This window comes from Numida meleagris, chromosome 3, assembly GCF_002078875.1.
Source record: "Numida meleagris isolate 19003 breed g44 Domestic line chromosome 3, NumMel1.0, whole genome shotgun sequence".
Classification (NCBI taxonomy): Eukaryota; Metazoa; Chordata; class Aves; order Galliformes; family Numididae; genus Numida; species Numida meleagris.
In genome coordinates this window covers 12,786,314-12,812,484 of record NC_034411.1, presented here as the reverse complement: position 1 = coordinate 12,812,484, position 26,171 = coordinate 12,786,314, and the positions used below count along the sequence as shown (strand labels likewise).

The following is a 26,171-nucleotide window of genomic DNA, read 5'->3' as shown; positions in this document are numbered from 1 at the left end:
AATTCAAGGCAAAGTAGTATTCATAGGCTTGTTGCACTGACCCCAAAAGCTGAAAATTGAGAAGTAAACTTCAAACCTACAGTTGCTTATCTGAGCCAAAGTTCTAATCTTTTGAGATTTGCCCATCACAAATTTTAAGTGCAGAGTGGGGAAAAAAAGAGGAAATGCAGACTGACAGACTGATAGCCAAGCTAAAATTTGTCAAATATATCATCTCTTCAAATAAAGCAAGACTAATGTGGAAAATGGGAGGCAGGGTGATGACTGGTTGTTCTTCCTTTAATGTGTACTCCTGGGAAAAGAGAAAGACACACCGAAGTCTGTTATTTAAAAAAATAAATAAAATACTAAAACTGTTTAAACAGTCTTTGAAGTGCTGGAAAGATGTGCCCTCCAAATCACTTTCTTAACTTTTCCTGAAATTCAGTAGCTACATTTTTCACAGCTTGCATCTCAGAGAGGACCAGCAAAGATAACTGGGCACATAAGAATAACACTGGACTGGTATGTAAGGCAGGTGTTAATCTTCTGCCACATGTATAGGTATGTAATCACTTTGGAGATAGTCATTCATTTTACAGCAGTTTAAAGACCAAACTTTCTGTGCAACTCTGAACAGTTTATAGTTTAGCATTAGGTCTCAAAAAAGTCCTCTTAATTAAGATGAAAGAAACTCATGTAAATCAGCGTAGCCTCGCTTCCTTGCAACTCAGACTGTGTCTGAGCATGAAATGCACCAGTGTACATCAGTGTCCTCTAACTAAGCTCCTCTGCCACTGACACCAAATGGTGATCGTCCTCCCTCTGGACAGCCATTGCATCAATAAGGCAACCCAAGGTGAAATGACAGAAATCAATCTGCCACTCGTTAGTGAGATGAATAGAATCACTGGAGAGAGAATTTGATGGAAGAGTGGGAAGATGTGTTACAAATTAGATAAGAGGGATCGAAGGAGGAAGTTTGCTTTTTTCAGATAGTTTAGAATAAACTTTGTGCAATGCTTATCCAAAAGTACTCCAGTGTTACACATATTCTGAGTGTACATGCTTCTAGATAAATAGGGTTCAGAGAAGACGTCTCATGCCAGACTGAAGTGAAGCAGGTGCTTTTATGTTTTCAGAGATTTCATGAAGTATTTAGCTTTAAAATAAGAAAGATTATATTTTTCATATAATGGACAGTAGCATATATATAGGTGCACTGAAGTTGAGCCACTGTGCTTGCATAAATATTGTACAAATAGAAGATATTTGAGTTAACACTTCCTTGTGCTCAGAGATACACGAATGCACACAGATAGCATGCACATAATTGCATGTGAGCCATTTATAAGTATTTGTTTTTCTTTTTATTTCCAGTTAGTATACTCCTGTGTTTGTAGCCCAGACTGCTTGCCAGGAGCAAAAAGTGATTTTTCCATCAGCAGAATTAAAGTGACAAGGAAATTTTTCACTCTGGACACAATGACAAGGATATTAGTGAAGTAGTTTTGGAGCAGCTAGTGGGGGCACAGATAGGGCATGGCTGTGATGGGTACCTTGCATTTTTCAAAACACAAATATGGCTCTGCTGTTTCTGGGACATGGGCCAGCTCATTCAAATGCAGCGCTCAAGAGATGGAGAAAAGGCAATTTGCCACAACACCTTTTCCATCTTGCTGCCTAGCTCACTGCTGCAGTTACAGATGGCCAACATTTGTGTCTTAAACATTTATCTTGCAAAACATAGACATCTATATAAAATGTACTTAGTGGTGCAAAATATTTGCCTTAAATTTAAATTTTCATCTTGTTTCAATCTTAGAAAACATTTTGAAATTTCAGATGTTGTTTTTTCTCCTTTTTGTCACCTTCCTTCCGTCTCACACTCTGTTTCTGAATACAGTAGGTGTTTGCCAGCTGTAGAGGATTCTGAGTGAAGGCTTCAGTTTCTCTTTTTGTCATTTGATCATTGTTGAAAGCTTTACCTGTGCTGCTGGTAGACTTCATTCAGACTTTATCAAAGGCTCTCAGCATCCTGCCATAGCTCACCATGAAGTAAATATATAGCAATTGAAAAAATGTGTTAAAATCAGCTTTCTTTTTTCTTTACCCATTCTGTCCATTTTGTGACGCTTGCAAAATTACAAAATAGATATAAAAATAAGCATTTGTTTTTTTTTTTTTAATTTGGGCATTAGTGTTTTTCTTTCAGCCAGTAGCAGATGGAAATGATTAGCAGAAAAGAACTGAAAAATTTTACAAATATTTTGGGCAAAAGAATGCAAGTTGTCCCAATTTGAACCCTGTGAAATATAAATGGCTTCAAAGTGAAGCAGCTCTTTGAAAGACTCTGCTAATTATCTCCGTGCCTTGTACATGCAAGTCAAGAGTGGGAGCTTGACAAGCTTTGGCTGAAGAGCAGGGTTTCAAGTTCACAAAAAAACAAGAAACCTCATCTCCTCATCTTTTCCAGAGCTGGGCTGCGTTCCTAGTCAGACCAAACTGAGTAGCTTTCAAATTCCTGGTGAGCTGGCATTTTGGAGAATCTTTTATTATGAGTACAGCAGCACATGTTGCTGTTGAAACAATGCTTGGTCCCTGGGAGCTCCAACCTCCTAGGTCTGCCACAGCCCTCAGAGACTCAAGTTGTGAATGTTTGGCTGCTGAGTGTGTTTGAGATGCGCCATTTTTTCTATCAGAATTCGTTGCTAGGCTCAGTGACAGCATAGAGAATTCAAGACAATTTGCTCCTAGAGTGGAGTAGATTGGTGTTTTACAGCTCAACTTTGCTTTCTTAGAAAAGGCTAATTCACCCCTGTCCTACATTGGCTGGACTTTGCTCCCGGAGGTTTATAGTAGTGAAGATATTTATTAGAAAATGGCATTGAAGTTCTTCATTAATTTCCGGTCTCATATTGCTTTTGCTTTATTATTTTATAGAGACAATCTCATTAAGCTCCTGCAGAGGTACTGGGAGAAAAGGAACTGATTCTGAGTATACTTCCAAAAGGTTTGTGTGATGTTAAGGAAAAACATTACTAAGAGAAAGAGCACACATCCTGTACTGAGTATGCATCTCCATCAGGTAAACCTACAGAGAAGTGCTGTTTTGACTCACAAGCTGACATCAGGTTTTTATCAGGGTCTTACTGTGACACATAGGGATGAAGTTTTCTGAACTGGAAGCACCTCTACCAAGCTGCTCTTTACTTAGCATCTGAATGATTTATACTGTGTATATAAGGTGGCTAATGGCTGTATTTGCCAGCTTCATATAATCAATGGCTACTACAAGCAACTGACGCTTTCTTGGCCATCCATTTGGGGATCCAAGAGGCTGCCAGCGGTCAGTCCCTACCCTGCTACCCGCAGCAGCATGAGGGCTTGGCTGTGCAGGAGGAAGCGAGAACAATCAGCAGGGAAATACAACCCAAAATAACCAGCTGGCCTACCACGATGAAAGGTCACTGCTTGAAAGCTGCTGTTTGAGAGCGGGGAGTGAAAAAGAGTGAGCAAGCAAGGGAGACTCAATGCCTCCATGGTTCCAAAGAATTCCTTTTTTTGTAAGCAAAACAATGCTGGAGAACAATGCAAATACTTGCAGTGCTTTCGAGGCAGGAGATTTCTTTTCTTTTTTTTTCCCCCTTATAGAAAGTAAATTGGAACTCCTTCCATAAACAATAGGCATTGGCTACAGAAGAAAGTGTGAGCTTTTGCAGAGTTTTAAAAATAACCAAAAGTAAGGAGCATATTGGCAAAGCATTCTGTTTTCTCAGAATAGCAGGGAAAATGCAATGCAGCCTCAACACTTGAGGAAGAGAAAGGCTAAGAAAGCAGATTGGGAGACATAATGTGGTAAACTCTGAATATGCCAGATTTTGTTTTAGAAGCCAGTGTTCGGTGTTAGGTTACCTCGTGATGGGAACAGTGATATGGATTGCAGGCTTTGCCAGCTCTTTCCCCAAACATTTAAAATCTTTCAAAATATTGTTCTTCAGTAGACCAGTTTATTCCAACTAATTATACTGACTGCACTGAGTCCCATTTCAATTTGGTGCTTAAATTTGCCCAAAGCTGAATATTCATGAATTCCAGGCAGAATCGTGGCTTGCTCCTGGAACAGGGTGCAAGAGCACAGCACAGACAGTAGAAACAAGAACCAATGCAGCAACTTCAGCAGCTTTAGCTTCTCAATGTCATATGCTTTGCCCTATCTAGGACTAAGAAAAAAGCTCTGTTAGTCATGTTACCTGATTCCTGACCTCTCTAATTACAGCAGTGCTAGTGTTACGGCAGCTGCAGTTGTGATGCTGGAGAGGGCTCTTGTGCTTGTAAAGCTCATTTGGTTTTCTGAATGAAAATAAGCTACCCAGTATGCCCCAATATACAGCAGTAAAGCACTGGCTACAGTAGAGGATTTGGTGCTTTCAAACAGAATTTTTGTTCTTTTACTGTAGGTGAGCCTCCAATGATGTAATAGTCACAAAAATGTCAATGTTACAGCCAAAAAGCCCTTATCTGATATTTGTGGAGAAATAAGAGACACCGATATTTTTGTGTTGGTGATCTGGCTTGACAAATGCAAGTTTAATTACTCTGTGTAGGTTTGATTTGGACAAAGTGGTAGTATGATTCTGTCTTTCCTTGTCCCATTGGAAATACAACACTGCTGAGAAACAATTGAAGTTTACAGATATTTCAATATTAGTGTTCACCTCTCCTGTCCCTTGCTGCTTCCCATCAGCATGTGCATCTTAGTTTTCCCTTGGCTTTTGCATATGAGCTTCTTTGAAGTCCAGCATGACTTAGAATGACTCTTGGGATATGTGTTTTGTCTTGTAAAGTTTCCTGGCAAACTGCTAGTCTGCACCAGCTAAAGTTCACGGCAGCTGGCCATCTGGACCTCTTCCATAGAGCTTTACTCCAAACAGAGGTGTCTGTAAATAGGTTTCTTTAAAGTAAACCTCAGAGAACTAGGTAACTGAAGGGATTGGGATTCAGAGCCTCTGATGGCATGTTATGCTCCACAACTGACGTGAATCCTGGACATGGCTGTGACTGGTCTCCTTGCACAGTGATCCTTAACTTCAGAATCAGACACTTTTCTGCTCAGGTCAGAACAGAGGACTTCCTCCAGAGTCCCTCCCTTGGGTTTCTATGGATGTGTGCACATCTGCACCCATCCTCCTTGGTCAGTAAGAGAGAACTGATCTCTACTTTGTTAGAATAAAATTTGGGTAGAGCTGCTCTGTCAAAATTTGTGATTCAGTGTAGGCTTCAGAGGCAGTCTAAAGGCTTCACTCAAATCTCTCCCAGGCTGGCATAGCATAAAGGACAGCCCAGCTGTTGGGTGGATGTGCGCAAGACTCTGCTGAGCCCATGACCAGCTGAGCACCTTTTCACCGCTTGGATGGAAACTGGGCAACCCCTGATGTATGGGGAAATTGTCTTGTCCAGCCTCTTGGTGAGGCAAAGTATCCAGAGACTCATGGGATATGGGTGCATGCTCAACTTAATCAGAAGGGCTAATGATCTCACACATTCAGAGATAAAATACCACAGCCCCAACCTGAACGAATGCAGTTATAGGGGCCTGGCTGCTAGGAATTAAGGTAGTTTCGATAATTAACTGTAAAAGTAGGGTAAAGAGCACTGTACTCTTTATGTAAGACCCAGGGCACCATGCCAGGTTGTCGCTGCCAGATTTGGAAGTATTCAGCGTTTTGTATTCATGATGGAAACTTTTGAAGAATAGATTTCAGTTCTCATGAGTGACTCCTGGTATTTTGTACCCTGTCATCATGGTAACCTGTACTCCTTTTCTCCTCACTTCCGTATGCAAGACACTGAAGAAGCAGCAGGAAAATTCTGGTTTGCACTGAGGGAGTTGTGGCAGACAGCACAGCTTGCATGGATGTCTCAGCAACCAGTCTGCAAGCTCCAGCAGGACCCAAGGTCTGTATACACTTGGGCATCCCAAAAAATGTGCTGTAATGTTTGAGACCTAAGGGACTCAGCAGTGTCGACTCTGAGAATAGCAGTGATTTTCAACAATCTCTTCTTCTGTCTACACTTCCAATGCTCAGTCTGTCTAATTACTTCTGGGTTCTTGCCCATCGCATCATGAAATGCTTCAGAGGTTAAAGAATGAAAAAAAAAAATCAAACCATGGTCCAAACCTCAGGAGGAAGAAGGCATCTGTCAGGGCAAGCTCTTACCAGAAATGGTATAAAGAATTCTTTTCTACTAAATCTTTCAAATCCGTAACTAGTTCAAAGACACCTCACAGTCCTCCTTATTAGAATAGCAAAAGAACAAGTGAAAAGCCTTCAACATAACTAATTAAAAGCAGTAGCTGTGTGTGTTGTGGTGTGTCAGGAATTTGTATGTTTGAATTACTCTTTTTGCATTCACCAATGGTAGAAGAAAATTCCTTCCAAGGTGGTAATTCTGCCCCTGTGTTGAAATGTGAACAAAAGGAAACTTTCTCCGTTGGATTTGGATTTATTCCCATCGTTTGTAAATAGTGTTAACATAAAGATAATTCATGACACATTCATTAAATGCACTACAGTGAATGATAAAAGACCTTAAGAGCTCTCAGAAGGCAGTTTGCTCTTTAACATAGTGTGGGTTTTTTCTTGAAGGTATATCCTTGAAAAAGTATTTGAGAGCAAAAAAAAGAGTTAAAACAGCACTGCAGTTCCCTGGGTAGAACATAGAAAATTGACATGCAGCTGTGCCATTCACCTGCAGCACAACTATCAGTGAAGTGAAAAGGACAGAGCACTGCAGTAGCTCTTGCATTTAGCAAACACTGCAATAATGACAACAAACATCTCCCTTTTCCTGAGTACAGAGATAGGGCTGGGGACAAAAAATAACCTCCAGGATGCCAAGGAGGGTCTTGATATTTCACACAGCCAGCTCTCCTCCTGAACCACAGCAAATGCAATGCCTAACCCAGGATGGCCACCTCTCACTGATTTCAGGGAAGGATAAGTTGTGTCTAGCCACACTGCCAAATTGATTGCTTGGGTCCCACTGAAACTCATCCTTGGCTGCTGCACTTGTGCATTCCTTCCCCACTCATCCCTTGTGCGATCTCTGCAGGGCTTTCATTACCAATCAGTCTTTTCCACTTTTTAAAAACTTCCAATGAAGATCCCTTGACATTTACAGCCTCCCCAGAGCTCCCCAAGCTTCGTGTTACACCTGAAAGTTTTCACTGCCTGAATCTGGCCTGCACTCCAGCTTAAGGGAAAAACTGAATGGTGCTTAAGTTTTGGAGAAAGTCTGGAGCCCTCAGCTGTAAATTTTTCTTGTGTTATATGTCTTCAAGGTCCATTCATATTTTACCTTGCAAATGACAAAACAACGCTGCTATTTATTAATAACAATGTTGCTCTTATAATTTTGATTGAAAACCAATGGTGTAGGGGTGATGATCGCTAAATATGACTCCTATGTGCTCCCCAGGGCCTGGGCAGAATGAGGCCGAGTGCGGTGCTGGGATGTCCCCGATCCTCCCACGGATATCAGCAGCTGCCACACCTGGAGTCTGCAGCAAAGCTCCTTCCTCCAGAGGCCAAGAGCTGAGCCTACTGTTTCCAGCAAGGTAATCATGTTCCCCAGGCAATAACAAGCACTTCCTAAGAGCAGCTGTTTAAGGTGGCTGGGAAGTGATGAGAAGAATGTGGTTAAAACTTTATGCCATCAATCTGGTTTCTGCATGTAGTGGGGAAGAGCTACTTTTTTAGACAAAATATCACACAGATGCTTGGTAGTTTTTGTAATTCATGTTTGTGTTCTAAACATAATCTCCTTGTGCACTACTTGTTATTTTTCCAAAAGGATACAATAGGGAAATGGTGCTTCTTCAGGGAGAGCCATATTTTTAGGCTGTTCGAAATGCAGAGAATATGTCTTAAGGCCCTGTAAGCACAATTACACGAGAAACCAAGCACCCTCGGGTTTGCACTGTAGTTAGGTCCAACGCCGATTCCTTCTGCGTTCAGAGGGCATGGTGTGAAGAATGAAAGGAGCACATCTGAGGAAGGTGCATTGAGCACAGTGCAGCAAAAGACTTGTCTGCAACCTGCAGACACTGGCCTTGCTACAAACTGGTCTGCTGTTGCCATCTACTGGATAAATCCTCCTGCGTTCTAATTTGACGATGAAAAGAGTGTTCTTATTAAGGAAATACTTGTGGTTTTTTTTTGTGTTTTTGCAGTCCACTTCTTTGGGATTATTTATAGTTTCCTTCTCTCTTGGGTAGCTTTCACTTGCAGTAGGAGTCTTAAAAAAAATAATTTCCATTTCTTAAGAATCCCGTGGCTAATCCTTCTGTAAAATGTAAGAGCACAGAGTATTTTGGGACAGGTCAAATCTCATGCTTGCCACCAGCCTTAAGGCAGACAGATTGCTGGTTGCCATAGGCATCCCTAGCACCTTGTCATCAGGTCACAGTCTGAGCTACAAGGTGTAATTCCCATGGCGTTAAATCCGGTGCTGGTGGCTGATCACCTCCAGCTTGTGGAATTGCATGGATCTGAGCTAGAGCTAACAGTGGCAAAAAGGTTTTAGAAAATGTCTTTGCTGTTGACAGGGTTTTAAAAACTCATACTCAAAGTTGAAGTCAATGGGGTGTGAATCCACCCACACCAAAGCTGAGAATATCAGGACTCGTGACTGTTCTGTCTCTAAGCTCCACTTACACTGTCTATAAACAGTCCTGTAACATGCCTTTGAACACCAGAACAAGGAATATTTAAGACCCTGGCCAGAGGTGCTATGGGCTTTTTCAGGTAGCACAGGGAATTATCACTGCCACTTCACCAGGTGGAGGAGGTTTAAAGGCAAGAAGTGTTAGCCTGTGTTTAGATAGCTAATTGGCTTCTGATTGGCTCAGTATGGGGACAGACACAACTCATATCTTCTACAAAGCTATTACTTAAACATCCTCTGTTAACCTGTATATTCAGCTTCACTGGCAGAGCTAAACATCTTCATTTATGCTGATCCATTGATTGAAACTAGCATACACAGATCCCGAGCATCTACTGTGGCTTCTACGTGTTTTCACATGAAACAACAGATGTGGCAACCTCTCTGTGTCATGTCCTTCTTTTGAACCCCATTCCTTTTTCATTCTACTGCTACTTTTCTTGTAGATATCAAACACTGCATCAGCATGTGTTTTGATCCTGCCAAGAAAACTAGTGAATAAGTAATTGCTGCTCAGCTCAGAAGAGGTGCCTGTGACCCATTTTACCCTCCATGCAAGGACTATTTTTATCAATTACTCATTCACAGATCTCTTAAACTACATCTTCAGGACATACGTATTTCTCTTCAGATGCCTGTCTTGGAACAGCTAAGATGCTATGGGAAAGCTTAAAGTATTAGCCTGTCTGCTGTTTTCAATCTCCTACTTTGTACTGGGATAACAAGGTGTTCAAATGGGTTCTGACAGGCATTCAAACATCATCTCTCCAAGCAGACCTGTTTTTTTTTCTGGTTAAATGTAAAAGAAAGCTTTCAACAGTACTCCTAGCATGGAGTTACTTGGCTGTTTAAGTGGAAAGTGGCCTGCCAGCTTCTATGAGTAGAAAGGCTCTCAGGAGTTCATTGTACCACTGATAAGCACTCCCCATTTAAGTCTTGGTGCTGTTGTGTTAGGTAAATATGAATCTAAAAATGCTCTTAAAGCTAAAGGTATGCCTTCCTTGATGCATCAGATCATTACTGCAAAGAGATCCACTGGCAGAAATCTACAAGAGCAAATTAATCCTGGATACATTTAAGAAGAAATGGCTCTCTCTTCAACACAATTGTCTGCATTCATTTATCTAAGTAGATTTTTGTCATATATATAAACTGTACCTGGGGTTTTGATCCCATTACAGCAAATCTAACTGTTCTAGTGGATAAGCAACAACAGCAAATCTATAAGCAAGGGTTTAGGTGTGTAATCAAATATCATTTTCACTTACCAAGATTTAGCTGTTTTCGTCAAGCAAACTGCTCAGAGACCATATAACAAAATAAACAGTTTCCTGAGATACATGTATAAGTTCTGCATTTTAAGCATGCCATTCTCATTGCCTGATATCATTCAAACTCCTGTTATGATGGACAGGAGTTTCTGCATGCACTCTTTCTACCACATCTGCCCATCTCTACTCCTACTGCTGACTAACTGTTTTGGTCATGCTGAAGCTGACCTCTGAAAAGCTGTAATCTTTGAACCCGAGAGTAACAGCTGAGTTCTCTACGAAGACATCTATCATATAAAAGAAGAGGATGGAACCAAATAATCATATTTTGTTCCCTGCATGAGGCAGGACCCCCACCCCTACCAAGTCCTACTTTCCAGCCTGGCAGTGCTGACCCAGCTAGGTTAAAGAGCTTCAGACACCATGTTTCTGCAGGCTATCATTTCCTGTAGATTCTTATGCTGAAAGTCAAGGTAATTAAAAATGTGTGCATGTAAAGCTATTTAAAAGGATCAGTAAACTGTGACAAGTTTGAGTTTACTGCCAAGATCTGATCCCAGAACTACTGCCTGACACAATGCGCTTGTCCAAAGGGACCATGATTCAAGTGCCGTAGGCAATGATGCTAAGGAAAAACTCTAGATTGCTTTTATTCTTTGGTTATTCTTAAGGTATCCAGCTAATTTATTTAGATGTTACGTTACTGAGTTTTAATATTTATATTTATTTCTGGGAATCTTACGATCTATTTATTCTTAAGGTTAAATTTCCCTGTCCAGAACAGGTATCCAAAAAGTCCTCCCAAGCACAGAAAGCATGCTCAGGTAGGAAATGCATTGTATTGTAGGAATATAATTCTGCATGGGATCTGCCCACTGAAAATTGCAGGGACCACTCATCTTTTCTTCCCCCTCCATCTTCCCACCTCACCTTCAAATACACAGGGCATTCAGTATTGTTTGCTAATTATTTTGATCCTGTCCTATTCTATTTAAGCTTTCAATTGCCATGATGTAACATTTGGACAACTTGTCTGTTGTTTTGCGTAATGCTTTTTGGGTTGCATCCATACTGCTACTTGACGTGCAAGTTGTATTGGTGATATTCTCAAGGCATGTCCTCAATGTGTCTGTTGTTATTTTGCCATTTGTGATGCCCTAGGTTGGCTTGCCCTAGTTAGATCTCTGATGTAGAGGACCTGACTTGCCTCATATGGAAGTCTGCACTCGCTGCAGAATGGCTTATCCTATCAAATTCCTGCAATAGGTTTCTATGGTTCTGCTCCATAAAAAAGGGCTGATGTGGCTCCTGGCAAATTCTATTTCTTCATCAATGTAAAAAATATTACTTTTAATACTTAATACTATTTTAAAATACTGCTTTTCAAATTTTGAAAGGTATTCAAAGTCATTTGTTTGGCTTTAATGTTTTGTTTCCTGATATTTATTGCTTCATAATCACCATCCCTGGAGGCGTTCAAGAGCAGTCTAGGTGCGATACTGAGGGACATGGGTTACTGGGCATGGTGGGGATGGGTCGACTGTTGGATTAGATGACCTTATTGGTCTTTTCCAACCTTAATGATTCTGTAGTTCTATACCTGAACGATATTGTCACTGCATTTCTTCCATCATAAATAAGAATTTGCCAGCTCCCTTTGGTAATTTTCCTGATGGTGCTGTCCCGCAGAGCCTCCAGTGACCTCTCCAAGGAATGGTGGGGAGAACTGCTTTACCAGAATGGTTACAACAGGCATGTGGAGAAGGCCAACAGAGTTTTTATCTGCACCCTCAGCCTCAGTCAGCATGCTTTGATGGCTGTTTCCCTACAAGAAAATCTTGTACCATACAATTGCTACTGGAAAGCAAACAAGAGGAATTGCACTTCTCTCCAACAGATGACTTCTCATCCCTTGCAGCATCAGAAGCAGAAATCCCTGCATGCCCAGCTCAATTAGGTTCAGTGCAAGCTGGTTTAGATACCTAAATACCAATGGAAAGCTTGGATGCAAGCTATGCACAAAAGTGACAGCTTTCTCCCAGCACAGCAGAGCTAAATTTCCCCCAGGACAGCAAGGACAGTGGAAGAAATCAACCTTCCCCAGCTGGAGCAAGGCTGCTGCAGCTTGCGTGAGCTGTCACACGGCCTGCAGGACAGGAAGGCCCTTTCCATCAAAGCATAACTGCTCTGGGAGAGCCTCTGCAGGAAAGCCAGAACAATGGAACACCAAAGTAACCTTGCTTCTCCAGGCAGATTTGGGGATAAAACAGAGGAGGAGTGGCGCTGGCTTGATGCCACAGCTCTGCATGCAGTGAGGATGGAGAAGCTGCGATAACATGTCTCCTTGGATGAGGCTTTAAAAATATGGCCCTCACTTTCTTGTTATTTTTTCAAGCATTACATAAATGTTCCCCTTAAAAGGCCAAAGGCAGATGTTTTCTTAGGACAAGGAAGTCAGGAAGAGGCAAAGCAAGCAAAAACATCTGATAAGTCTGGGAAAAAAAAAAAAAACAACCCTTGGCTAACTTATTTTTCCCCCTCTTAAACAGTCATGTTTAAAGCACACTGCAGAGCTCTGCCTAGAGGAAAAGCAGAGCCAAGCACTGGACAATAACACTCGCTTTCTGGTAAGGAACACTGTCCTCGTTGCCTCCCTGTGGTAACTCGGGAAGTCCCATCCTCTGCCAGCCAGGAGAGCTGGCTGAAAGCCCCTGCCAGCAGCTCCTAACGCAGCACCTGCATGCTGGCAAAGCGGGGTTTGCAGTGCTCCTTGGGTTCGGGGAAAGGGCAAGCAAGCCACTGTCACTCACAGGAAGCGTCCGGTCCCCGAAGAGCGTGGCAGAGGCTTCATCCGCGCCTTGGGGTCTGCTGGGAGCGGACCTTGTGCTTCCCTCCGAGCATCCCGGAGGACAGCCGGGCCCGGCCGAAAGCTCCAGGACTTGCGGGTTTGGGGATTTGCAGTTGGACCGCCTTGTCACAAGGTGGCAGGGACGTGACACTCTCGGGCAGGCTCCCGTTCTAAGCCTCACTGCTTCCCTTACCTAAAAAGAAGGGGAGTTATCAGCAGTTCTTTGTCGTTTTCTTTGCAGCAGTCTTTGGGATAGCTCAAAGGGAGGATTAATAGTTATTTAAAGTTTTCATATTCTACCGTTCCGCACTAAAAAAAATAAAAGAAATAGCTTTGCTTCCTTCTGCCTGAAAGCCACGGTGTGACATCGGAGAGTGAAGTTGTGTTAGCTCTGACTTCCCAGCGTGGATGCACAGCTTTGGGCTCTGATAGCAAGCATTTGCACACATATAGGGCCAATTCCTCTCTATTGGTGCGCTTCCCACAGCTTTCACCCCTTCACATGTCTGGAGTTTTTGTGATTTTACCGCTGTGCTCTCTCAAGGACATTGCAGACTGCCATGGCAGGGAGTGGAATCCCACCTGGTAATGATAAGATAAGATTTGTGTTAATGAGCTACTAACAACCTGCAGGTAAATGTTGAGTTAATCACTGGAGCCCAGGCTGATCATTGTCTCTTTATGCCTCTTCCCTGGCAGTCTTTAGAGACAGGATTGTCAGGTTTTTAATCTGATGTGCATGCAGCGAGAGATTACTTTGCTGTCATTCTGCAGAAAATGTCCCTATCGTGCAGCAGGAGGTAACAGTAACAAATTGCTGACATACAAATTCAGCTTTGCACAAATAGCAGTGCAGGATGCCTGCTGGTCCGAGCAGTAACCAGACCATTGCGAATGAGAAGAATCGACACAGGAGAAGGAAACGAGCTGAAAAATGTATCCAGGTAGAGCAGGTAGCATTATAAAGCAATTATCCACAAGCTGCTGTTCACTGAAAAATATTTGGCTTTTTTGAGCACAATAGAGCACCCCAGAAGGTGCTTTTGTGGGTCAGATGAGTATGCTTCATATCTCATCCTGAGGCTCCCTGAGATTTGTTTTCTTTGTGAGCTGAAACTCACATTTTGATATATGCCAACAAAGAGTAATCAGAAGTTTTGCCAGTTATCCAAAGCACAGACTGCTGCAGACAAACGAGCTTGAGCCCTTACCCCTTTCCTGGGGTGTAATGAAATACCTCATGCTTCTTCTGTCTCTCTTGTGGCAGCTTCTGATCACTGCTTTCAAGAGAGTCCCTGATTTAGCTCAGGTGTTTAACATCAGTATGAACTTTCCTGGGAAAAGCCATCCCAGCCCCAAGTCTGCTGGTAGGGAACACCTCCAGGTCTCAGGCAGAGCTCCTGAAAGTGATTTTAGTTCCTGGTGGATTTTGGATGGAAAGGTCCCACCCCACCTTCTGGAGGAACATCAAAGAAATTGTCAGAAGAAAGTAAAGGTCTGCTACATGCCCTATTTTCTGTGGTGGTTTGTTGTTTGTTTGTTTTTGTTTTTTTCAATTTTAAGCGTGATGAACTTAAGCTGACTGCAGATTTCTCACCAGCTGAACACACTGAGGCATTTATTCCTGCTCGCATCCTGGAGGAAAACTTTTCCTTTTACCAAATCCCAAATGTTCACATCTAGGCTTGAAGTCCAACATCTGAACTTTGTGCTGGAGCCTGTGAGATCTATGGGTCAGAACAATAGACTGATTTGAAAGACTGCGTTAAGCTACCACTAAGTGCATTTCTCTGTTCCTAGGAGCCCTGTTGTTCACAGCCATGGCAACTGGAAAACTCACGGCATGAAAGAAACAGCACCACAGAAAGCCCTCTGCCAGTGAATGGGAAGTATATATATGTATAATAGAATCATAGAATATCCTGATTTGGAAGAAACCCATAAGGATCATTGAGTCCAACTCCTGGCTCCACAAAACACCACCCAAAAACCAGACCTCATACAGAAAAGCAGCGAGTTATGCACAGCCAAGCCCAAATCCAGTTTTGAGGGATTTTCCTCCAGAGGACAGAGATAGTCTGAGATAAGAGTACCAGCAGAGTCAGGGATGTGATTTGCTGGAGCTCTCTCTCCCATAAGCCTTTCCTTCACACTTACTTCCCACCCACCATGTCACATGGCAGATTTCTGCAGGTACCAGCATGGCTGAGAACCCCCTGGTGAATTTAGTGCCCAGGACAGACAGACGGATGAGCTCTGTGTTTATTTCCACATAACAGCTTGTCAGTTTAACAAGGATGGCACTGCAAAATCAGAGAAAAAATATGTCAGATTTACCCACTGCGTGTCTGTATTGCATTGAGGAGGAGTTCATTGCTCTTTTCCTTTGACAGGACATCCTTAGCCCGTAGCTCTATTTTCACACTGCTAAAGCTATGTTAAAATCATCGAGGGGTCAGCTGCAAGCCTGCAGCACTGAGGCAGCGCACCTCTAAATACAGGCTGGTGGCTCTTCGCACTTACAGGAGGGTGGGAAAAGCATCTCCAGCAGCAGACTGCTGGGTTTATTTGGCGTATTCATAATAGAAAAATGGGCACTGAATAAAAGATTTAAAAAATGCACTTATTGTCTGTGATCATGTTGCCAAGTTCCAGCCTATAGCTACTTGTCACCCTATACTGAAAAGCTGGTAGACCTTTAATTTTAGCCTCTTTTGTTCCCCATATGCCAGATGCAATTATGTGTTTAGTCCATTTACAGAAGGCATTTCCTAACCCATTTTCTTTCATATTTTCAGAGAGAAGCGTGTGCTTGCAGAGCACAGGCTGTGTGCAGCTGCAGGTCAGCACTCAGCAATCACTGCAGGAAGACCCCTCCTCTCCTCCTGCAGGGGGATTTGCTGATCTGGTAGTGCTGTGTGGAAGGGCTGCGCTGACTCCGTGGGATGGGGCTGTCTAACAGACGAAGTGCGCAGGATTTGCATTGACCGATGCCTGCGTGGCTTCAGAGCTGTTTATGGATGTAAGGCTTGTCGTGTCTCTTCTCCCAGACACCTCGCTGCTGTCACAGCTCAGCGTTTGCCGTATGTTTCAGCCCAGTGCTCGAAGGTATGTTTTCCTTAGGGTGTGATGGAATAAGACTGCTTAATTCTTGCTTGGCGCTGCGTTCACAGACATGTGCCCTGTTCCCGACAAGGGAATGGGCAGCTCTTCCAAGTGAGAGAGGGAAGCAAGGGAAGGAATTGTCCTGCTCTACACTGCACTGTGCAGCCTCCTCTTCAGTACTGGGTGCAGTCTGGGTGCCACAGTACAAAAAGGACATAAAGCTATTACTGAGTATCCAAAGGAGGGCTACAAAGATGGGGAAGGGTCTGGAGGACAAGGTGTGTGAGGAGCGCTGAGGCCCCTGGGCTGCTCAGCCCAGAGCAGAGGAGCTGAGGGGAGGCCTCATGGCGGCTGCAGCTCCTCACAGGGAGCGGAGGGGAACGCTGAGCTCTGCTCTCTGGGGACAGCATCAGGGCCCTCTAAACAATGATCCAGCTGCTAGCAGGAGACTGGCCCAAGCACAGTTTGAGAGGTTTCTCCGTGCCGGTAAGTGCTTGCCATGGCAGCCTCTGCCTCATGCCCAGGAGGGAGCAGGACAGCAGGAAGGAGAGTGTGAACCCGTGCATCTTGTCCTCTCCCCTGCAGCCAGAATGTCTTACAAACTGCTTTCTTCAAAACAAATAAATATTTGATGTAAGGAGAATTACTTCAGCCTCAGGTTAGCGAAATATTTATTTCATAGCTTGGAACACACAGAAAGTCCAGCAAGTTGTTTTCTTGCGTCCATAATCTTGAATTTTTGGCCGTAATGCATTTCTTTGCAGAAGGAGCTCAGGCTCAGGCTTGCTCACCTTGTTTTACCATTGAGAAAAGCAGAGTGGTGAAGAAGCTTGCCCCAAAAACCTCCCAGCTGTTGCACTAAGGCTCCTCCATCCCTATGCTTCATCTAGGTCTGACACTGCTTCCTGATAACCGGGTGCCTCTTGGAGGGAGGAAGGCTGTCCTATTGTTACAGGACACAGGGCTGTACCAGGGCTCTGGAAACAGGATTTGTGCTCAGCATCAAGCAGCAAGAAGTGTTTGCAGCACAGTCTGAGGTGACAATTTGGATCCCAACATGGTTTGAGGCTTGCAACAAACTCAGTGCTCGGGTCTGGGGCTGAAAAGTGAGTTTTGTATGAAAATGTTTCCAAGTATTTCTGTTCCCGTTTAAAAAAAATTCCTTGGGAAAAAGATTCTGCCGATAGTGGTCGGTGAATGGTGTTACCTGGTGGATCGCCAAGATAATTTTAGTCTTTTGAATGGCACATCCCTTGTTTTCTAAATTGTAGTGCTGAGTGGCAGGAAAGCACTACACAGTTTGACAGGAAATGCTGATACATGAGTGTTTGCAAGAGCCACTGCATCTGATCACCACTCTTTAATGTTCATTTAAATAAAATCTCAAACAGGTCATTCCTAAGCAGATCTAAGCAAAGTAGATTCACCTCAAAGCAAAGTTTGCCAGCCTCCTGGGTGCACCTGGGCTTGTGCATGCCTTTATCTTCATAACGATTTATGTGTGTGATATAGAAGGTAAAAGGGAGCAGTTTGACTGAATCCAGCTTAGGGATTTGGGATTTGTATGAACCACTCACCCCACATTGAGCTCTGGAGCTGCACATTTTTGGAACAAATGCAAAGTGAGCGGATAGCAGGCAGAATCTGTGTGCGTGCCCTTGCAGTCAGCAGCTTGTCCGAGTCTAATCTATGCAGATACTTCAAAAGCAAAATATTTTTAACAGCAACTCCCTGGAGAATAAATGATAGAAGAAACAGTGAAGCTATTTTTCCAGTCCCTGTGAATCCTAGTGTCATTGCTGTATGTGGAAAAAGGGAAAGTTTTATTTGCATAGTGCTGTATGTTCAGGAGGGGCATCCTCCTTGCTTTCACCTTGGCAAAGACAGCACATTGTTATTTTGCTGTGGAAGGTACAGCTCGAGGAAACTGAAAGCCCAGGATTTATTTTTTCAGGAGTTCATTATAAATGGCTGTGACTTACAGATGTGCTTTCAGTCCAGCAATGGATGAGCACAATTTGTCCTGGCTCCCCATCTCCCAGCTGTCTCCTCTCAACAGTCAGAGCCAAACCTGGCCACACTTCTCTCATAGCATATTTTGGAAGGAACTTGTTGGGGAGGGAGGCCAGAAGAAGCAGTACTCTGTGGCTAAGATGCTCTCTAATGCATCAAGACATTTTGATAATGTCGGCAACACTGATGGGGAGGAAAGTGAACAAGCACATAGAAAAAAAGGACTGAGGTATAAATACCCATGTCAGAGTTCATTGCTCAAATGACTTAATCTGTCACTGAAATAAGGGTCTGGAAATGCTGTCCACATCAAAGGAAACGTACACTTTGATGGGTTTTGGAAGGTATTTTTCCTCTGGAAAGCAGCATGTGGTAACAGAGCTACTGGCATGCCAGTAATTCAAAGGATACTTTGGCATCCCTGCTGTGAGGCTGAATGACAACATAATACAGTTATTAAGGGGGGGAAAGGAAGTCTCAGTCCGAGGTCTTTTGCACTTTATAGTCTGTAACAACAATGGGAAATGCCAAAAAAAGACTCATACATCAGGCAACCTTGAGTTTCTTCTGCAGTTCTCAAATAGGAATGATAGTGAGTGACTGGAGGATTTTAGATGAGAATTGACTTGCTGAGTTTTTTGCCAGCCAGCCTTATAGAAATGCGTGCTTGTTCCAGAAGGGATTAAAAATAACTTTATCTTTTGTTTGCTTGTTTGTTTTCAGCCTTGTTAAAATGTCCGACTGTAAATCACTGGAGATTTGGCTTTGAACTTCTTTGCTCCTACCTCTTCCACCACCTTTCTCTGCCACTCTTTTCCAGGTAAGAATGGCTGCAGAAGAGGAAAAAGTGGGGGGAGGAAAACCCATAAACAGTTAAACAGTGCTTTTGAAAAATTCAAAAGGACATGGGAAAGACTACTTTCTGCTGTCAACTTTTTAACCTGCTTTATTCAATAAAAAATGAGGTGTGAATGCTTGACATGAGATTCATACTTGCAAGTAGAGGAGAAACTGCACCTCAAGGCATGGGGCCGTGCTGTCACCCGATCTCTGAAGGTGAACTTCAGTCCATTGCTCTCGTTGTTAGTGACAACCGACAGCATCAGCTGCTAGAGAACATACTGTTGGAGGAGGCGTAAAATGAATTCACCCGCTCTCCCTAGGCACTCTGGAATTGCTCGGTAACCCTGGTGTGAATTTATAATCCACCATTTGGTTTTCAAAATAAAATATGCAAAAAAAAAAAAAAAAAGAGGGGGTGGAGAGGATGTGATGTATTCCCTTAATCAGCTTATTGCTGAGGTTCAAGAGCATTAGGTTGTACTCTGCCTTATGCGTGTGAGAACACAAAAATGAACAATAATGGTGTGAGCACAGCTCTGCTTTCCTGTGCCGCTTCTCCTTCTGCCAGACAGAAATAGCATTAAGAAGTGGCAATGAATTTCAGTGAAAAAATATGCTTTTTGTTTTTTTTTTAACAATTAATACAATTTGCATGAATTTTAATTTCAAAATTTAACATCTTAAATAGCAGTATCTCAACTTTTGCTGTGATTGCCTTGTTAATGGAATAAGTAAGTTCCCACCCTTTTTTGTTTTGTTTAGTTTACTTTCATTTTGTTTTGCTTTTATTTTATGCATTTCAAGAAGTCAAACAGCAACCAAACCAACAACTTTGGAAAAGCACTGACATTTACAAAATGGCAGACAGCCTTATATCTATACAATTGCTACAGAAACATGAATTAGGTTCTTTAGGCTTTCCCAGGCAATGTGCTGTCTTGTGCTCTTTCTTGCCTAACCAGAGAGAGTAATGGAAACTGTGAGGAAAAGCTGTTCGGATAACTGTTTGCCAACCGTCTAGTTTCACGATTTTTTGGAGCAATCTGCTACATATTCTTCTTTGTGAACAGTATTTCTCCCTATAAAGAGAGTTTGGTTAAGGCACATAACTTTATATTGCACTGTCAGCCCTATTTATTTGCTCCTGGAGCAAGATGTTAGTTGTCTTTGAACATGAAAGGGTCTAATTTCTTATCAGTTTTACTGAGACAATCCTTTTTTTATACAGTTTCATCAGAGCTGAGTAATGGCTGCATGCTGACAAAACTCGTAACCCAAATAGCGGTAGTGTGTAGGACTCCAAACCACAACTACTTGTGAAAAATGATCCCAAACTAATAACATGCGTAACCCCGAACACCCATGTTCAGATATACCTTTCTCCTAACCATGCTCTGAAATGGAGCCCTGAGGGGTTGTGGGCATGTGCTGCTTTGCCAGCATTACTGTGCAGTACATGGAAGGACCTGGAACTGGGGCATTTTCTTGTCCCAGTTTAAAAGTGTAATTTGAGGACAACGGAAACACCTAAGCTTTTGGGTTGATTTCTGCACGTTTGCTTTGTTTGGGGAAAGAACAAAACCTAGGAAAGCATTTAATTTCAATGCTTTCCAAATTAAATTAGATTTTCCACTTCAATTCAAGTGAAGTGGACTTTTAAAAGCAATTAGCTCTGCTTTAATTTAGCTCCCCTCCCTGCAAAACAAAATATTCAGTTAGAACTCCAACTCAAACAACTGAAAAAATGAATTGCAGTAACATTCTAACACGTTGCGTAGAGGTGAGGAATTGGGCATCCTAGACTGCAGATTTGGAGAGAAATCACTACTTGGGACTATTCATGGCTGGAAAGTTCCTGTTTTAAAGACTCTCTGAGGAGTACTGATACTGTCGGCCAGCTGGGAGTCTGGGCAACGTAACACTGATTCAACACTTCTTTGGGTTCCAGCTGTTGCCAGCCCTGGGAGGACATAAAGGTGCAGAATATATAAAACTTTGATTTAAATATGCTATATAGAGAAAATGAACAAAGCAATTGTTTCATTCCACACCGTTAAGCAGTAAACCTGACACAGCTGCAAAATAATAATTACCTGGTTGTGGCTGTCGTGTTGTATTATCAGGAGAGAGGAATGTATCAAGAAATATCGGGTGACTTCAAATATGACTGACAGTGTTTTGCAAAAATCCTGGCATGTTTGCATGGAATTCCCTATGTAATACCAGTGAGGGCTATTTGCGTGACATACACGGTGGAGCTGCAGTGAGGGGTGTTTACATTTTAATTACATTTTAATTACAGTGATTCAAGGAAACGTTATTCTTCTGACTTAGGGGTGGATTGTTATTTTTATAAAGTGATATTTGCTGACAGCAGGGAAGAAAAGTGGGAGTAGTGCCCCCTGTTTCAGGAAACCTGAGAGCAGACTTGTGTTATGCCACTGGTTTTTACACAGCCTTGAGCAGCTGGCTCTGCAAATTGGTCAAGGCAGAGCCTTGCTTTGGCCATCTCACTTCTCCATGAGCAATCAGCAGGTCAGTGAAGGTTAGGTCTGCCTGGTTCCTGTCCCAGCGCTGCAGAGATGTCCCTGGAGCACATCCATGGCATCCAAAGTGTGGGCACACGTGCTGGTGTTAGCCTCTGGAGATCTTGACATGTCTGAGGCCCATATCTGGGCTTGGGGCATCTCTCAGAACTGCCATAGAAAGACTGTGTGTGTCAATAAAATTATGCAAGCGCTTAAGTCCTGAGTTGCTTCTCTCTGGGTGAAGAGCTTGCCTTGTGCAGTGATGCAGCTGAGCTGGGCAGCGGTGGCTGCATTTTCCTTTTATTTTTGACTGCTACATCAAACCCAAAGGCTGAATGCCACTGTGAGAACTTGCAACTTGCTGAGTATTGTCTGTGTGATTCCTGTCAGTGTTGTTGACAAAATCTGGCACTTTTGGATATAAACTGCTAAAGCAAGTAATGCTGGTCTTTAACAGAACTTTTTTACTTCTTAAAGGTTCTTATTTTATCCTGGCAATGCAATGTCCATAATTAGCATCACTGCCTGTTGTTTTGTTTTAATGCATAACCAGAAGCTGTTAATTAGGCAGCAGTAGGAGAACAATAACTGAAATTGTAGGAGGGAACCAAAAGGATCAGTATTCATGTGTTGTTTTTTAAATTTGAGCTTCTCTTGGTAAACAGGTAGAGAAAAAGAAAAAAAGACCCTGAAAAAGCTTTGTTTTCTTGTGGCTACTAAATAGATGGATTTATTTGTACCCATGTGAATGCTACAATAACAACTGCCCTCCTTCTTTAGCATGCTAATCATGTAAAAAATGTTAATCAGGCTAAGTATTATAATACCTAAGGGAAAAGAGGAATAAGATGTGCTGCTGTTAGGTTCTGCACAGACCCTGCCCAGATGAGCAAGGCAGACAGTGAGTCTGGGAAAGGAATATAGCACAATTCCTGCTGTTAGCATGCAGTGGGAAAACAACTGCTTTAGTATGGTAGGGCATGAGAAAAAAGATCAAAATTGTGTATTTTTTTGGACAGTTTTCACAAAGAGCCTTTTGGAGTGGACTGACAGCAGTCAGAAATTCACTCTGAAGTCTTTGAGCTACTTTAAGGGGAGGAAAAAACTCTTAGGAAAAGAGAGCTTCAATTTCTCCATGACTGTACCATTGTTTCAAATCCACGTGCATGAGTAACAGGCACCTTGACTCAGATAGGAGAAATGTTTCTTTTGTACCTCTACTTTAGTATAATCTGTATTTGCACTCCAACAAAACATCTCTCATGAGACTGATGATTCAGAACGAAAATAAAATCATTGGTTTCAAACTACACAACAGCCATGTAAGAGAAAGCTTTTACCCATAACTCAGTAATGGATGACACAGTCTCTTCGAAGAAAGTAACAGAATCAAATGCTTTTTCTCTACTGTTATAGCTCTTACTGCAATAGATGTTTAGAGACTCTCCAATGAAGCATAACTGTTGTGATGAAATGTGAAAAAATGCTGGGAGAAAATGGCTCAACTGACAGCAATGAGGGCTTTGGAAACTGGGTTAATACTTGACTCCATTTAGGGGTGTTGAGAAATCTGATTTCTGCTTATAAAATGCTTAGCAATTTTAAGATGAAAGCATGGGACATTATCAAGGAAAGGTGACTAAGAAGATTGTCCCTCAGCAAGATATCATCGGAAGTGTCTGACCTATTGAGCTGCTGTTTGTTGTCTATGTGACAAAGTCTGTGGGGATGGCCAGCACCACTGAGGGGCACACACAGTCTGAATTCAAGCAGATGACAAGTCTTGGGGAGAAAGGATGGAGGGACTTGATTTATTTGAGGATAATCTGGATCTGCGGTCATGGGAAATTACTAAAATATCCATCTCACCTAAAAAAGCAGTGTTTCATTAGGGAAAAAAAAACTCTCTAGCACAAGAAGTTGCACTGCTGGCCAATCCTCTGGTCTTCACCAGTCATGTTCCTACCAGATTGTTCTGGAAGAGATACGCACAGATTTATGTAACCCCTGCTGTATAGCACATCAGCTATAGCATATGGGCATCTTCATGAGAGACTGGAACTAATCTGGTATCTTGACTGTATTTAAAGCTCTGGACACACACCTATTGAGCAGGTAGCAATCGGAGCAGGGTTTGCACGGATGCACGTTGACTGACCAGTTAACATCACCCAGATTAACAGCTGGCTTTTCTCTGACACATCTGCATGGTGCTTTGCTTACCTGAGCCAGTCAGGTGCTAAGTGGGGGATTAGGAAAAATACAAGTGTCAGCAGAATCTTTGGATTCAATGTGATTTCTGAGTTACTTTTTAGTTTGGTTTCCATTTGTGTGTTTTCCTTTTAGGAAACAAAATAAAGTCATTATGGTTGCCCTCAAGGAAGGTGAGACACATTGCTCATGTGGCCAGTGTCTCCCTCCGTACTTGTGTGGCTGACTCATCGGACGGAGTGGCCACACCCGGCCTTATTAATTGGGATGTTGTTGTTTGCAGCGTGGGAACAAATGCTCACTCTTTAGTTATCTTTATTATTGTTTCTTTCTTCCATAATCCTTGGAAAGGAGCCCTGGCAAGTATTCCTCCCTCTGCTTCAAGCACTCTGTGTGAAGCAGGGACACTCAGTGTTTCCTTAAGACCTGGTATCCCATGCTGCCTGGTGTTCCTGCAAGGAGGCTCACCTCCCTGGGGGAAACAGCCTTTGTTTGGAGGTGGCCCTGCTCCCCCTGCGAATGGTGCTGCCTGTGCTGGGGGATAGGCATGCTCCTGTACTGAATGAGCTTCTCCTGAGATGCCTCTGGTTTATCTTTTGTCTTTTAAATTGTGCGTGTAGATGACAAACAGGAATCTGCATGGTTGGTTCCCTAGAATTGCTGAGAGGTTCCTACCAGGTTTGGGACTCCATAAGTCCACACTCTGCCCTGAGCCAGGGCTGGGGCCGGATAGCTTCTGGGCAGCCAGAGCACAAGAAGAAAATCTCCAAGTTCTGAAGGTTCTAAAGCCACCTAGCAAATGCTGCAGAGCCATCCCCAGAGCCACCTCACTGGAAACAAGAGGACAAAGCAGCCATGAGAGGCAGCTGAAGCCTTGGTGCTACCCAGATGCAGCCTGCTCCAGAGGGGTTTGGGCAGCTGGCCAGGCAGAGCTGCTTCTTTTCACTTTATTCTCTCTAATGAATGTGCATTGGCAGTTCACCAACTGCCCTATCATCTTCTAAGGGCAGGATCCTTGGGAGAGGCAGTCTCCAGGCCTAGCTAGGTTTGTGCTGACTTCTCCAGAAGAGAGCAGCTCACTGCAGAGCTCGACACAGTGCCTTCCTAAGTCCCATTCACTTTGAAATAGAGAGCAGGAGCAAGTTCAGGGGAGCAGATTAGCCAAGGGAAGTCTTTTGCTATCTGTCTCAATTAAGCGCTAATATAATCTTTCACAGACTCCCCACTGCAGTTACCAATAAGCCAATGGCACACAGAGTCTTGGTCAATCCTCTTGCCCTTGGGGTCACTGCAGGACTGTGGTCTTGTCACATCCATGGTATTGCTGGCAGCCCCTTCATTGGCCTCAGCTGGGCTCTGCTCAGAGCTTCCTTGTGAGCAAAATGCTTTGTGGTATATGGAAACAGAAGCATTACCCAGCAGCAAATCCCCCATGTGCTAAGAGCAAGCAGAAAGGTCTCATGCGTCTGCCATCCATGCAGCAAAGGGCAACTGTGCCCAATAATCAGTTAGCTGCCCCTCTATCTGTATGCACAGACCTTGTACCTGGTTCAGTACCTTGTACCCTGCCGGTACTCGAGCAGGACGTTCCCCTTTGGGAAAATATGCTGAGGCAGAGGTTGAATGGTGGATGACTGCATGCCCCCAAGAGTCAGAACAAAGTTTAAGTCATGCCAGTTCTGGCACCGGACAGTAAAATGCTGATTGAAGCTTTGGGTAGATGGAGCATATGGAGAGAAAAAAGTTCCCAGGCCTGGAGACTTCCATGCTTTGGGAACTGGGGTGTTTGGGATGAAGCTTCAGGCCCAAAGGTGGAAGCATGTAGCCATTTCCATGGCAGGGTTCGGTGTGTTCCAGATCTGTCTCTTTAGAAGCAACTCAGAGACAGAACTGTGTGTGCAGAAAGTGCCGCAGAACTGTAGCCACGTTTGTCCATCTGCACAGTGCATGGTAACAATGACATACACTCTGGATGTTCCTTGTTAGGGATCTCAGCCAATATTTAAATTAAATATGGAAAATAAACCCCAAGTTATTGATGCTGGTGAGAATGAAGCGTTTTGTACAGCATGAGCTTTATTCAAATGAATTTTCTCTGCTTTCCCAGCCTCTGTCTGCCCCATACCTCAGGGCAGTGGGCAGTGGGCAGTGGTCCTGGCATGGGATGATTCTGTCCCTGTTGTCACAAAGTGAGGTTTCCTACCACACCCAATGTAATTGGGTTCAAAACTGATGCTAAAACCTCACCCATTACTTCAAGATGTTTGTTTAATTCCCGGTGCTACTTAATGTTCTATTAAAAGTCATCTTCTTAAATGCTTACTGAAGCAAGCCAGAAGCACAAAAAACTGCTAATGTAATTAGCAATAAAAATAATTCCAAAAAACATTACTTCATTAATGTGAAGAGGAGTGTAAATTTCACAGAGCCTGTTTGTGTACAGGTCCAAAGCAGGTGCAGCTATGTTAATGTAATGGACTTGTATGACCAGAGACAGGGGCTCTTGTTTCTCCAACAGGGGCTGCATGGGGAGAGGCAGGTGCAGCTTCTTTGAGTGATTTTTGGCTATTGTCTATTCTTTCCCTTCCCTTCCCTTCCCTTCCCTTCCCTTCCCTTCCCTTCCCTTCCCTTCCCTTCCCTTCC

At 43.1% G+C, this 26,171-nt stretch overlaps 1 long non-coding RNA gene across 1 annotated transcript in view; it reads left to right on the top strand.

Moving 5' to 3' along the window:
- Positions 1-26,171, top strand: part of LOC110396267 — a 307,183-nt gene that overhangs the window by 236,723 nt on the left and 44,289 nt on the right. The window contains exons 11-17 of the long non-coding RNA XR_002436893.1: positions 2,923-2,992; positions 5,826-5,937; positions 7,462-7,600; positions 11,670-14,323; positions 14,629-15,936; positions 16,824-17,039; positions 18,670-18,766. This is a non-coding gene — a long non-coding RNA (uncharacterized LOC110396267). The remainder of the gene's footprint in view (positions 1-2,922; positions 2,993-5,825; positions 5,938-7,461; positions 7,601-11,669; positions 14,324-14,628; positions 15,937-16,823; positions 17,040-18,669; positions 18,767-26,171) is intronic.